This window comes from Buteo buteo, chromosome 15 (assembly GCF_964188355.1).
Source record: "Buteo buteo chromosome 15, bButBut1.hap1.1, whole genome shotgun sequence".
In the NCBI taxonomy this organism is placed as follows: Eukaryota; Metazoa; Chordata; class Aves; order Accipitriformes; family Accipitridae; genus Buteo; species Buteo buteo.
Window position 1 is genome coordinate 6417081 of NC_134185.1, and position 13952 is coordinate 6431032.

Consider the following 13952-nt stretch of genomic DNA (forward strand, 5'->3'; position numbering starts at 1 on the left):
GCATGATGGCTCGATCGCCCTGACTCATTGACCTTCCCTGGTATTTTTGCCACTGCACATCTGCAGAAACTATGGCCAGGGTCTTTGGATTGCTCGCTATGACCTGGTGCTGCACATTCATAATCTTCTTATCTTCTAAGTGTTTGTGCCCAGAAATAAAAGCGCTGATGACTGGTCTATAGTTCTTCGGGATTTTTCCTGCATTTCTCTTCTTGAAGAAAGGCATCACAAGATCCTTTCTGCAGTCTTGTATAAGTTCAACCTCTTTTCACAATTTTTCAGAGGAAATCATTAATGCCTCCACAGTCATGGCTCTCTCACCTGGTGCAAGAATGCTAATATGGAAACTCCTAACGTGATAAGAAACAGACAGCATAGATTTATCCTAAGCAACGTCATTATAAATAATTCCTTAGAGTAAGCACACCATCTGCTTTTCTGTGCCCTGCCAGCTTTCATAACTCTGATGGGAGAGGCTGCCAAGACAAATCTTGGCAGGTCCCACTGATACCTGGTAGGGTGCCAGCCAACAAATTTAGTCAGCTCAATCAAATTTCTTTCTTTGACAGCATAACTGTCCTGTACAGTAGGATAACTGGCTTATAGGGTAGACAGGAAGAAGATGATATGATATGATATGATATGATATAATGTGATGTGATGTGATGTGATGTGATATGATATGATATATGTGTGGCTTTAATAAGCTTGTGATAGTGTCTCACATGACATCCTCATAAATAAAGAATGGAAATACAGTCTAGACTGGTTGTTTGCAAACTGGAGTCACAACACCAGTTAGGGTCATGATTGTCATTAGACTACAAGCTCAAACAAAATTCAGTGGTTTATGCAAGTATTTGGGTTGCACAAAATTATCAGTCTGTAAGTAGTCTCTCACAACCAGAATAACTTTGCACATCACTAGACAAAATGACATCACTATAGATTAAGTGAATAGCAGTTGAAAAAACTAAATTGAAAGAGTAGTTATCAAGGGTTCAGTGTCAAACCAAAAGCTCTTAGCATGCATGGTTCAAAAAAAGTTCTCCTTAACTAGGTAAAATCTTACCATTATACAAAATATTATGATTTATTATATAAATGTAATTAAAATTTACTGTGCATTATTATTCATTATGTGTTATTTATTATATATTGTTATAAATAATATTCAATATTTACATAAGTGGCTTGAATAACAAGACAGGTGATTCATTTATGAACAAGACAGTTGCAAACAAAGTACATAAGGTTCATTAACAAGTGTCATACATAAGACAGAAGAGGTAATGATACTTCTCTAGGCTTTGAATCTTTGAATTCAAAATTTTCATTCAATTATTTACTGCATTTGTTTGCATTGTAGCAATCTTCCAAAAAGTTGCAAACACTGCACTAGTTCGAAGCAGCGGTCACTTAGTCAAATTTATTTAGACCTTAAAATCTAAATAAAATCATGGTAAGATAAGGAAAGGCAATAGAAAAATAGAAGTAGAGGAATGACTGAAGAAAGAGGCACAGAATGAAAATGAATTGCCTTAACACTTTCTCTCATTGTTTTCTCTTTAGAGAAGGAAACCACCTATTGACAAATAGCCACCATGTAGGAGGTCTCTAAATTGTAGTGTGTGTATTTATTCCTTATTTATATACATATATTTCACTAAATGACCTTAATGCCTTTGACTTTCCAAATGCAGGAAATAAGTACACAAACAAGAAGACAGATAGAGATTAGCTTTAATTATTAAAAAAATCAACTTCACCTTCCTAGAGATTATCAAACTCTTCTGTGGTATTCATAATTCAACTAAGGCATGGTTCACCTGACGGATATTTACAAATCTTATTTCCTCAAGTCCTTTCTTTCAGTAGTCTTTGTCTATCTGCCACAATTGCTTTTTCATGGGAGCATGATCTGGCACTGCTTTCTCCTCTTCATATCAATTCTCTTTGAGCACAGGTGCTTTCCCAAGTCCCATTCATGCCATCACTCTGCTTGTGAGCCCTCAGCAAACAATGAGGCAATTCAGAAGGAGAACAGGATTTGGACACCTGACCGGTGTTAAACGTTTCCACTTATCTAGCAAGCAAGTCACAACAATTCATTGATGAATATGCAGCTTGGGTTTTTTTCAGTGATAAATGCTGGCCTACATTACTGGTATTCTTGCATTTCTTATCTCAGTAACATCATAAGGTGAACAGGACACTGAACAAATAAAAGACATAAGGGTAGAAATAAAGCCTCAGTTTTGAGAGCTCTGTAGAATAAATATTCCGTTTGTCTGTTCTGTGATGCCCTGTTAATGTTTCCAGAAAAAATTTTGCTCAAAAATACACCTTAAAAAATTAAATCTAGAGACTCGTCAGGTAAGGACTGTGTTTAGCCAGTACCTACCAGAGAAATCAATGTACTGGAAAAGATGAAGATTGGATAATATACTAGGTCTTTATACTCTCTGCTTTCAATCACACATTTCTCCACTATATTATTTAACAGTCAGTTGATATTACAGAACAAGGCCATAAATTATCCCAAATGTCTCCTAAGAATACTGTTATTTTCTGGAAATAAAACACCCTCCACATTTCAAATCCAATTTGAGTAAATTTGTTAATGATGAGGAACAAATATGAGTACAGTTTGTACCAGCTCAGGCATCCTGCTTTGGGAAAGTATATAAAGGGGCATAAATTCATAAGCTCCCATATTTTGTGAACATAGCTCTATAAACCGTTTGGCATGGTTGGCATGCCAGGAAAAGGTCAAAAGTTACAAGTCTAAGCATAAAAACTAACAAGAGACACTACAGAGTTCATTAAAAGTCAATCCCATCCTTGTACACAGGATCAAATATTTGCTTTTTTTTGTTTCCTTTTATTGAATGAGAAAATGCATTTCTCATAACCATAACAATTATTTTTAACATGAGGCAAAGTACCAAGCCCTTCCACATATGAGCTCATTCTAAATAAAGATGAGGCACAAAATAAAGCTGTTTCTGTTTTCCCTTCATTCGTTACCTCTGACTCCCCAGGCCTGTCCCTTGCGTTTTATCAGAGCTGATGCTACCAGCCCCCAGGCAGGGGGAAGCGATCCTTGGCAGACAGGACCTAGATCAAATTCTTCCCTTGATTTCATATTCTGGGGCTGTCAGCTCCAGAGCCTGGGCAGGTTTCTTACACAAAATGATGTCTCTCAGGACACTCTTTAGCCTGTGTTCTCACATCAAAGAGGTTACCACGTCCGCCTAGAAATAATGCACTCGGATCACAGCGTTCGCTCTAGCCAATATGTTTGGCAGTGGTACAAGTGACAAGAGAGCATGAAAAAGTCAATATAAGCAGGAGTGCTGAGCCCTGATATACACTGAGTGTGAGCTGTGACAAGTAATATAAAAAGAACATAATTAAAGAGAGCTTCTGGGGGAAGAAATAAAGGTCAGAAAATTACCAAAGTCAACAAATCTGTGTTCTGAAAATAGAAAGAGCAAATCAAACATACGTTAAGGGCTTATTATGGTAAGGACATCCACTTGACGAAGAAATGACCCAGGTGTAGAAGAGAAAAGGACAGAGAGAAGATTCCTCTGATAGGTTTGGGGTTTGTTTTGTTTGGGGTTTTTTTCTAGAAAATGACCAAGGACCTTTTCTGTGGAAGAAAATACATCTTTACACTATTCTAAATAATTTCCCAGGAATATTTCCACCATTTGAACTGCTGTTTATTCAACACATGTACACAGATATCACTTGGCATATCCCATCGATATGCCTGGGGATTGATAAAAAGCTGGCTGGTTTAGGCAGAGCTACATGACTTTGTAGGGACTGCAGAGCAAGATTAAGGGCTGTGCATTTATGCTGCCACTGTTTCTTCCTGTCCACACAAAATGTTAGACTGCTCTGAAAGTTCTGAAACACCTTGCTAAGTGTTGCCAAACACGGCTGTTATGTACTGGATGCTCTGCACCCAGATACACTTTGCTAAAAATCACAGAGCTGGTGATTGAAGATGCCGCTGCTCATTGCAGGGGTGGTTGGACTAGATGACTTTTAAAGGTCTCTTCCAACCCAAACTATTCTATGTTCCTCTAAATTTACACCAGTATTTATACAAGTAAGACGAGACCACCAGAATGGAAAATTCCAGTCCAGAGAGTGAAAGCTTCCAGAGCAACCAAGCCTGTTTTAAGAAAAAAACATTTTGAACACTGACTACACTGGTCTTCCTGCCTTCCCAGCATCACAGTATTATTTATCTCAATACTTTTGAGAGAGAGAGAGAGTTTCAGTGCACTCTTCTATATGTGTGGACAGGCACATATCTTTCCTCCTAGTGAGTGAATTCCTCAGAGCCTGGCATTTCTCTCAGATGAAGCTGTTGAGCTTTTTCTCTTTCTTATTACTTTTCTTTTTCTATTTCTTTGACTTTTTTCACCTTTTTCTTTCTCTTTCTCAATTTTGTTTTCAGTTTTTTCTTCTTTTTATTCTGTTTTTTCTTTTTCTTCTTCTTTTCCTTCTTTTCCTTTTTCATTCTTTTCCTTTTTCTTTTTTCTTTAACTCTCAGCTGAGTTTCTATCTATTAAACTAACAAATATTTCTATCTTTCTTTACCTGAAAAGTGTGTGGTAGACACAAACAAGGCATATAATAGACAGAAATCGGTTGCATATGTTTCAGTATGAAATGGTGTCTAGATAACAAGTCTAGTTCTCCTATCAAAGAGTGAGAAGCACTAAGTCTCAGCCTCTTTGGGATGTTTCAGGGTCAAAGGGGCCATTTGATCACCTTTGGTAAATTAAGTGGAGAAGAACGACAAATGAATCGTCAGTGAAGGAACATCTGTGGTCACATCCCCCTCTTCCCGTTGCAGGTCAGGCCAGTCACAGCCGTGCAGTTGGACCATGCTTCTAGAACAGTAACCAGAGCCCAGGCTGGGTCCTGGGGCGGTTCAGCACATCCTGCACTTCCTAAGGAGGTGCCTTCAGGGATGCACAAGGGCATCCCCGTTGCATGTGTTGCTGGTGACAGAAATCACCCATTAGCTAATCCTTGTTTGGTTGGGGTTGCTTTGTTGAGAAGAAGGAAAGAGGAAGAGGGCACCTGTCTGAACAAGAAATAGCAGGGATTTAGCATGGAGACCAGGGGCAGAAAAAAAAAAAAAGACAAATGAATCAAAGTAACTATTTGCTGCTAGCAATAAAATAAAAGATTCTCTTCCAAATACATTTCCAGCACAGCAAGCACGAGTTGGCAACATGACTCATATTCATAGAAGTTGGATGTGATTTTCTGCTTTTCAGTCTAAAAGTATCCCCCTCCAAATTTTCAAAAAGCAATGTGAGGGGATTCAGAAGTCCCAGGAGCTGATGCTGCCAGTCCCAGCCCCATCAGTCACCGTGCACATGAAACGAACCTGCTTAGAGACTGGGTACAAAATGTGCTTTCTGAAAAAGCTGTGCATAGCCAGAGGCAAAGAGAAGAAAATTACATGGAAAGAAGTCAAGGGAAAACAAGACGTTAAATAAATAAAAAAATATATGTATAGCTCTAGAGCAAAAGAGTGTGCTTGAGACTGAAAACAATGAAACACATTTGGTCTGTGTTGTAGAAAAAGGACATGAAGGTTTTCGGACACGTATATTCACCAAAGATTTCCTACACAGTGTGGATATTTACATTCCTTTTCTTTTTACTTTCTGGTGGGTATTTCACCATTTTTTGGACCACCAAGCAACAGAAGCAAAGATAGTAGTGAATGACTCACAGCAGACATTTCTAACCTATTAGTCAGATATCTGTTACGGGAATAAGTATTGATTCTGTGCCTGCCTAAATGAAAGATGTGTCTGATGGCTCATGAGGGAAGGTATGTGATATTCAAGGATCGTGGTTTTCTCCAGTAAATGTACGTGTCTTTCCAGGCAGAGGTTCCCAGACTGTGCTGTACATACTGCTAGTGGTGTTGGAATGGTTTCAGACCAGTTCTGCACACGGTGGTCACCAAATCAACTAAATTTAGGAGTTCTGCTTTAGATGGAATCACTACAGCTTGCTGGTGGCGGCCAGGGGAGTAGGTCTAGCTCTGTCTATACCAAGCCTGTCTATCCACAGGAACATGTTCACACTAGAATTTAACAACTGATCATCAGTAATTCCCTATGTGGAGGTAGGTATGAGACCCACAGAGCAATTGCCTATCTTAAGTCGCCAATGGGTGGGATTTGCCAGTGTGGAGATACTCCCATGATAACTCAGGGAAGAGGTGAGAGGAGATGGAGATAGTTCTGGTTTAGGAAAGTAGCGTGTGAGATAGAGCAGTGAAGAAAATAGGTGTGCTAAGGGAAGGGAAGATCCCAAAAGAATGAAAGAGGCTGAAACCCCCCCACCGCTGTGTACGCACACGACCTGGCAGAGAGCCACGAGCTGTCTCTGTGTAGGAGGTACTCAAGTGAATAAATAGACAAACCCTGTTTTGAGGCTCTGACCCCAATTAACTCCTTTCCATTTACTTCAAAGAGACCAGTCACATGCTTGGAATTACGCAAAGGCTGAATTGTTTTCCTAGATCAGGACCCACAGTGCTAAATGGTTAATATGTGTTTATAGCTTTACTGTACTGTATTATTTAATTATTGGCTCACTTACTGACTAGCAGAGTCATGTATATTCAATCCTATGTGTTATTAACATCCCTTTGTGACTCTTGGATTTGTTCTTTCCACAGCTAAGACTCTGGAATTTCAACTTAGCTTAAATCCTTGCTGTAAGATTGTAATGTCTGCTTAACCATTTGCACTTGAAGTCCTTACTGGAGTAATTTAGTCTTCTTTTAGGTCTTACAGAGAGTCGCTACTGGTATATAGGGAACCATTGTCATGAGAAGACAAAGAATTTGGGATTTTTTTTTTCTTTTACAATGCTTTAAGTATTATATATATATTTTAGTTTTTATATAGCTATAGCTTTTTTTTGCTAAATGAAAAAATGCTGCTCATGTGTGTATGAGAGAAGGAGAGCTTGATAAAGAACAAATATGGCCTATTCATTTTAATCACAATCGTTCCTCTTTCTCCAGCATTTATTATGTCCATGATTCAATGCTCTTCATAAAATCAGTTCAAATTAATAGCATCCACAATGTCACTTTAACAAAATTGGAATGAAAAAACAGGAGAATGGGAATCAAGTCATGCTGGATACTCTGAGTTGCATAAATCTGTATCCTTTCTTTGGAAGAAAGATATTCCTCTATCTGCAGATATATTAAGAACAAAATGTATGCGTGCTAAGGTAGAAAATCAACAGCAATATCTAAACACAAGTTTACACAATGACAATCTTTGTCTGGTTCTTTAATATCTAAGAAGGAAACTGCAGACGCAGTCTATAACTCTGGAAGGCAAAGTTGAAGCCACATTAAAGCTAAAAAAAAAGTATTTTCTATCACTAATTTGAAGTTTTCACTTGTGTCTTTCAGCATTTGTTTCTCCTGGGTGCCTTTGATGTGCCACTGTTTGTTGCTCCACCTGCTTGCAGGATCCTCTGCACATATATTAAGGAAACCGTGTTCCGACATGTCAGTCAACTTTTATTTCAGGGAACACGGACACTTACACCCCACCAGCCTCAGGAGGCAGACCACCATTTAGCGCAAACAAGCCTTCTCTAATGGTTTGAAATCCATCTCTAAGCACGCTCTGTACAGCGAGCGAGCGAGGCCAGGCTTTTCATCCCCCAGTGAATTCACACGGGTGAATTATCTCACGGACAACAGTTATTCATGTTGCTAAACAAAGTGAGAAAGTAGCATGCGATAGACCCAGGGGATGAAATCTTGCACTCTTCTTTCCTTGGAAGAAAAAGAATTGTGGAGCAAACTCCCAGGGAGGAACAAAGGACTAGAAGAGACTACATGAATCATCGAGTCCATCCCCTGTCCACAACCAGGTAACATACTGCTGGATCAAAGAACTGTCCTCTTTCCCACACTGTAAAACCCTCAGAGTATTTCCCAACATCTTATAACAATTTCCAGACCTTTACTACAAAAAGAGCTGTAGTCAACATTCTTGGCATCCCCCCACATCAGAAATTTTGTACTTTCAATAAAAATGCAAAGATCCTTCCTAATTAGAGCTGGGGAAAAATTCTTTCCTGAACCCATCATGACGACCAGTCTAACTCTGGTTACAGGAGCAAGAGACAGCAGACGGGCGTGAGAGAAATGTCTTCAGCCCTAGCTGTCCCACAGCAGTGTGAGGGCATGAGAGGCAGGGGAGAGAAAAAGAAATCTGTCCTTCTACCCACCAGGTGCTGGTGGGAGGTGAGAGAGATGATTTTTGCCTCTTTGCTCTTTATTTTGGAGGGAAAAAACCTCACATGCCCTATTAAGGCCATTTGCCACAGTTCCCAGGAGTACTTATCCCTTCTTGGCACAGGGCATACGCTGTTTTTCAGTCTCATGCAATTCTTGGTAAGTCCTGATCTTCTAGTGCGTTGCCCTATATTTATCGCTGCAGCTATGCTTCACAGTGCCAGTGAGAAAATCAATGTCCCAGACCCTTCGGCTACAGAGGCATCAGTCCCAGGTTCAGGCAGCCGACCTCAGAGCTACTCCGAGAGCCCAAAGAAATGGTTAAAATCTGTCCCAGACCCACTAGATGGCATTGCGTATGGCTGTTACCAGCCCTTGCAAACCTGAGCCAGAGATTAGCGTGAGCCCGGCAGCTTCAATCTCAGCTCCGTGGCTTTGTTTTCCAGCACAAGTCCCTCCGCCTGGAACCTCACCCAGCTGTTCCGCCCGTTCAGCAACTTTTGGGTTCCCTCAGTCACTCTAAATTAGTGCTCTTTCAAATAATTACCAGCTTTTTTTTTTTTATGCTCAAGAAACTCCACGATCATATTTTTCCAAGTTCCTGGATCTTGCCCAAAACATTCCAGAGGTTTCAAGAAATATTTAGAAAGTCGGTAAGTCTGAGTATCCTGCCCGGCTGGTGTGCAGTGTGTATGCGAGTGGAAGGGTACAAACTTCAACCGAGCCTCCCAGAAATGCTGCAGATTACAGGAATTTTGACGTGACCCCAACTTTCCCTCTTGATCACACCGGTTCTGCTCTACAGGCTCAGTCTGGTTCCCAGTGAAATCAACTGGGAAGGAAGGTTTCCACTGGGATCACTGAGAGTTGGACAGGGGCTTCTATCAGGTTTCCAAACACTGAAAATGAGTGTGCTGGCATTTGGTAAATCTTTCCCCCTTTTCTGATCAAGGTTTCTACCCTTACTGTGAGCAGCGTTTGCTGGTTTATGCTCACAGTGAAAAATGATGGGACTACCATTTTCAGTCTGGAAAGCAGCACTTTTTCTAAGTGCTTTTTTCTAACTGAAATGAGAGTTAAAATCTCCTTCTTTCTCTGTCTCTCTGCTTCTATACACTATTTCCTGGTAACCTGCTGTCTCTGGCTTCTAAAAGTTCCTCTTGTGTTGCAGCTTCAGCACAGCTTTGAGCTTTTTTTGCAGACTTTGGAACACTTTTTTGTGTCTCCCTAAGTAAAAGTGCTATTTGAAACATCTCTTCTTCATCCTTTCACATCATTATTTACTCTAATAAAGTGCATTAGGCATTTTCCAATTCTGCCATTCAAGATTCAGCCACAAAGTAATCCATAAACCATGCACAAAATGTGCAAGTTGAACAAATATCAACAATTCCTGGGCCTTGAGCGTTTGAAGCAGTCCTTCAGAGAAGCCTCCATGGCTAGGCAGTGCAGGTCAGCAAAGCCCTGTGAGGAAGGGCAAATACAGTCATCAAGCCCTAAACTGCTAATTATTGCCCCTCATCTGAAGGCTACTGCCTCCAGGCAAGGCAGACACAGTAAGTGACCATACGAGGGTTTTTAGACCTCTCTCATGTGGATGCCATGGCCTGCAGGAGCAGGAGATAAGCCACATATCCCTCTACTTATCAAGGGTTTATCTGGAGATAGCCCTACAGATAAACCCTGGATAAAAGGTGCAAGCTGGAGAGCAAAAAGTGAGAAGCAACTGTGTGAAACTAGGAATAGAGTTCTATGCCCAAGTCACAGGGTGACTACAGGTAAAACCCCTAAAAGGGGCAAAAAAAGATAAAACCATTCTGAGCCCCTCTCTTTTTTTCTTTTTCTTTTTTTTTGTTTGTTTGTTTTATAGCTGGCTGCCCCCAGGTGTGCCTGGAGCCTGCACAAAATCCAACATTGTCATGAGAAACTCCAGAAATTTAGAGGTGTATCTGGACACAAATTTTAGGGTTATGGGCAGTTCAGTACAGTACTACGTCACAGCTTTGCAGATGATTAAAATTGGCATTTCTCTTTGCTGGGCAACAAGCTATTAAAAATAAAAACAAACAAACAAACAAACCCAAACCCATCCCCCCAAACAGTGTATCTAGTCAGGTTTCCAAACGAAGAATGGTTTGCTGTGGATGGTTTCAGATCTGGGCATGATGAGGTTTTGTAAGCTCAGCTGAGCTGTACTCGCAGCGAGACCTGGAGGAGCAATCCTTGAGACAGCTTGATCTCCAAATGTAGGTTAAAGTAGTTTTAACTTGCACAAACTTGTAATGAAGTCCAGAGAGCACTAAACAATAATATATTCTGGATTTTACGTATCCCATGGGGTAGGATTTACTGTAGTGGTGCAGAAGCCAAAACTTGATCCCTATATCTTCCACTACATCCACATAACAACTTCTTCCCAGTTATGAACCTATTCACTCCAAAGATGATGGGCACATCTCACTTCTGTATTTTCTCTACACCAGCAGCAAATAATTTTGATGGCAATTTGTTTAATGGCCTTTGCAACTGCCAGATAATTCCTGGCATCTCTGAACATAATTTTTGAGAACTCTGGGTCATAAAACAGGGTCAAAGCAGTTTGCCTCAGCATTCCTTTAGATCATGAACTTATGTCTTCTTGCAGCGTTGTATGGTCTGGTGCGTAAGCTTGTTTCATAAGTTTGTTTGCTTCTTAAGAGAAAAAGGTATTTTGGAAAAAAAAGAAAGGAACCAAAAATATAAAAAACATTGCCATATTCACTAGACCTTTAAAGTAAACTTTTCACGTATGCTGACAGCTGCGTGAGAATAGTTTGTCCTCAAAGACAGAAAAGCTAAACAAATATTATGAAAATAGAAGCTGTGAAACATCAGTAGTAGTTTTCCATAAGATAACTAATTGCATGCCTGCATGTTCACATTTTGTTCTGTGTCTTTTTCCACTATTAATGACTCATATTTAAACAGCGTAGAGAATATGTATTCACTTCTCTTGTAAGTTCTTGTTTGGTCCTCTAATTAAGTAATTAATATGAGCATGTGATATTACCAGGAAAGTACAAATCAAACTGGTTTTTGATGGTGAGCCTGCGGGAACCCTCCCTGAGCTCAACGTGCACATGGAGGTTTTATAAGCAATTAAACTCTATCCCTGAAAATCCTACCTTTAAAAGCTTTTGGATCACCTGTAGGGTTTTATGGTTGGCTGCAATTAATAAGAGTGTAGAAGCTTGTAGGAAAATCTCAAGCAAGGAAAAGGAACACGGAACAAATAAGTTCAAATACACTCAACTTCTTCCCTGTTAAAGTGTTACTTTTCATCCTGTACTGATGCTGCTTTAAACAGATGCTGCATTTGAAACTTACTGGCAGGATTGAGGCAGCACAGAAGGTGCTTTGTCACTTCCCATGCTGCAGCAAAAGAGCTAAACTTCAAGAAATATGACAAGTGGTACAAAATACTCTACAATGGAACAAGATCTCCATGGGACGGAACCATTGGAAACACTTTTTTTGAACACTACGATATTTAGGCAGTGGCTTTAAGTAGTATAAGACACCAGCCATGCTTCTGTGTGTGCGCCGCAAGTTAACACACGATCTCCATCACCGTCCTCTTCCACCTTTGGCTCGCAGCAGTACAGACATCCCCACGCTTTCCCTGCTCCTTCTTGCGTGACTCCAGCAGCAGGTTATTGCCCTCCATGCTCTCCCTCCAGAAAGGTCCAGTGACTTTACTTGCTGGCAGAAAGAGGACAAATGATTTGCAGCCTCCCGTTGTCCTTGCTTGGTACGGCACATGTTTTGTAAAGTAGGACAGGGACTGTCTATTCCCCGTTAACATCGTGGCTGAATCCAGTCCTGATGGTCTTTGAACTGGGAGATGTTGGACACCGGGAAGCTGCCTTTGCCCATTTGCCGTCGTACGCCTGGACACGAGGTCAGAGAAGAAGCCTGTGTAAACGCCAGAGTGTGCGGGGAAGGAACGTTTTGCATCCTCATTTGGGCACAGAGCCCAAACCACGGGCAGACGTATCACCCCTCAAATACAGACTGTCCTCAGTTAAACCTGCCAAGGCAGGTCTAGCTATTCCTTCCTTTACAGCAGCGCAACACTGCTGAGTTCAACAGAGCAAGTGAGAAAACTCGGCTCCAGTTTGTCTACGCTATTATTTGTCCGTGGCTATAAACCACAAGCGGCTGCAGGTTGCATCTGTCAGCGTGTAAACGTGACGTTGGCTGGTGTTCGTCACGGCAACGCGGCTTGTTTAATAAGTTCTGTATATCACAACTACCGTTGAACACTCGCCACCGCAAAGATGCTGGTGGCGATACAGGCTCGACAGCAGCAATTATGCAGACAACAGGGCGGGCAGTCTCTTTGGAGCTGCTGGCTGCGGTTTCTCTTTAGGTGGACCAGGAGAAGGTGCGGCAGAGGAGATTTTTGGAGCATCCTGTCGCAACCACAAGCGAAGCAAGCACATGTTTTTCATAGCACCGCGAGCCTGCTACTCCCTTCATTCCTGCGGAGCTCCGAGAGCACTGACAACGATCGCTGCTTAACCAGTAGGAGAATACATCACTGCTGAGCCAGCTGCCTGGAAATGTTAATGCTGCTCTGTGGTTTCTTCAGGACTCTGGGCCAGCGTTTACCTCATCAGATGTATCTTTCCTTTGCTGCTCTATCCCAGTCTGCTCTCTATTCTCAGTGCAATCTATTTTCCACGAGTGACAAGCCTGAGGGTCCCCAAAGGTAGTTAAAGGAAAGCAGGATGCAAAATTAAATATACAGAGTATATGGGAAGACGGAGGGGGAGAAACAAAAAATACACCCACTGCTCACATGGGAAATCCTGGCCCCAGGGGAGGAGAGCAGGCACAGGGGCTGGGAGAGGAGCACAGCAGGACCGAGGAGGAGACCGGGGGGGGCGAAGAGCTGAAAATTGCAATTCCAGCTGAAGCTGATGAGACTGGAGAGGAACCGAAGCTGAATAAATTTACAGAATCTACAGAAGCAAAAATAGAGCCCTGTAGCCATCTTTTTCCACAGAGACACTATTATCATCCTTGTTTCACAGGTGGAGAAACAAAATGTTTAAGTGATTTGCCTTTGGCAGGTTTGGAGCCCAGGTTCCTCCAGCCCTCAGGCATAGATATAACCAAGAGATTTCTGTTCTGTCTATTACCTTCAGGTGACTTGGAGAACATTGATAAAAGTGACTTTAACTGTGCAAGACTCAAAATTCAGTTACCAGATGGGGTGGGGGGGAGGTCTCTTCGGATCAAACCTTGGCTCTGACCTCCACCTTGCTTTCTTTGCTTCCCTTAAAATAAAATCTAAAAAAAAAAAATACAGCGCTAAAAATGTATGAAAGGAAGCAGGAGAAGGCTAGTCCTGGCTATTTCCCTGTACGTGTGTAGCTTTTGGCTTAGTGTTTTTAGGCCCATTCTATGAATCCATTGAAGGGTCAATAAATCTAGAGCTCACTGGGATTACATGCACATTACCTCCACTCTGCAGTTTCTGACTAATGCACCCACTAGTTACGACGGCCGTCAGCGTGTACTTTGCCTTCAGCAATGAAAAAAATTGGGGCAAGCCCTCAGTCTGTCAGCCTGATTCTCC

At 41.4% G+C, this 13952-nt stretch overlaps 1 long non-coding RNA gene across 1 annotated transcript in view; it reads right to left on the reverse strand.

Moving 5' to 3' along the window:
• Nucleotides 1-2093: 2093 nt before the first annotated feature.
• LOC142039665 (uncharacterized) overlaps nt 2094-13952 on the reverse strand; it is a 48620-nt gene continuing 36761 nt past the window's right edge. The window contains exon 3 of the long non-coding RNA XR_012653010.1: nt 2094-2215. This is a non-coding gene — a long non-coding RNA (uncharacterized LOC142039665). The remainder of the gene's footprint in view (nt 2216-13952) is intronic.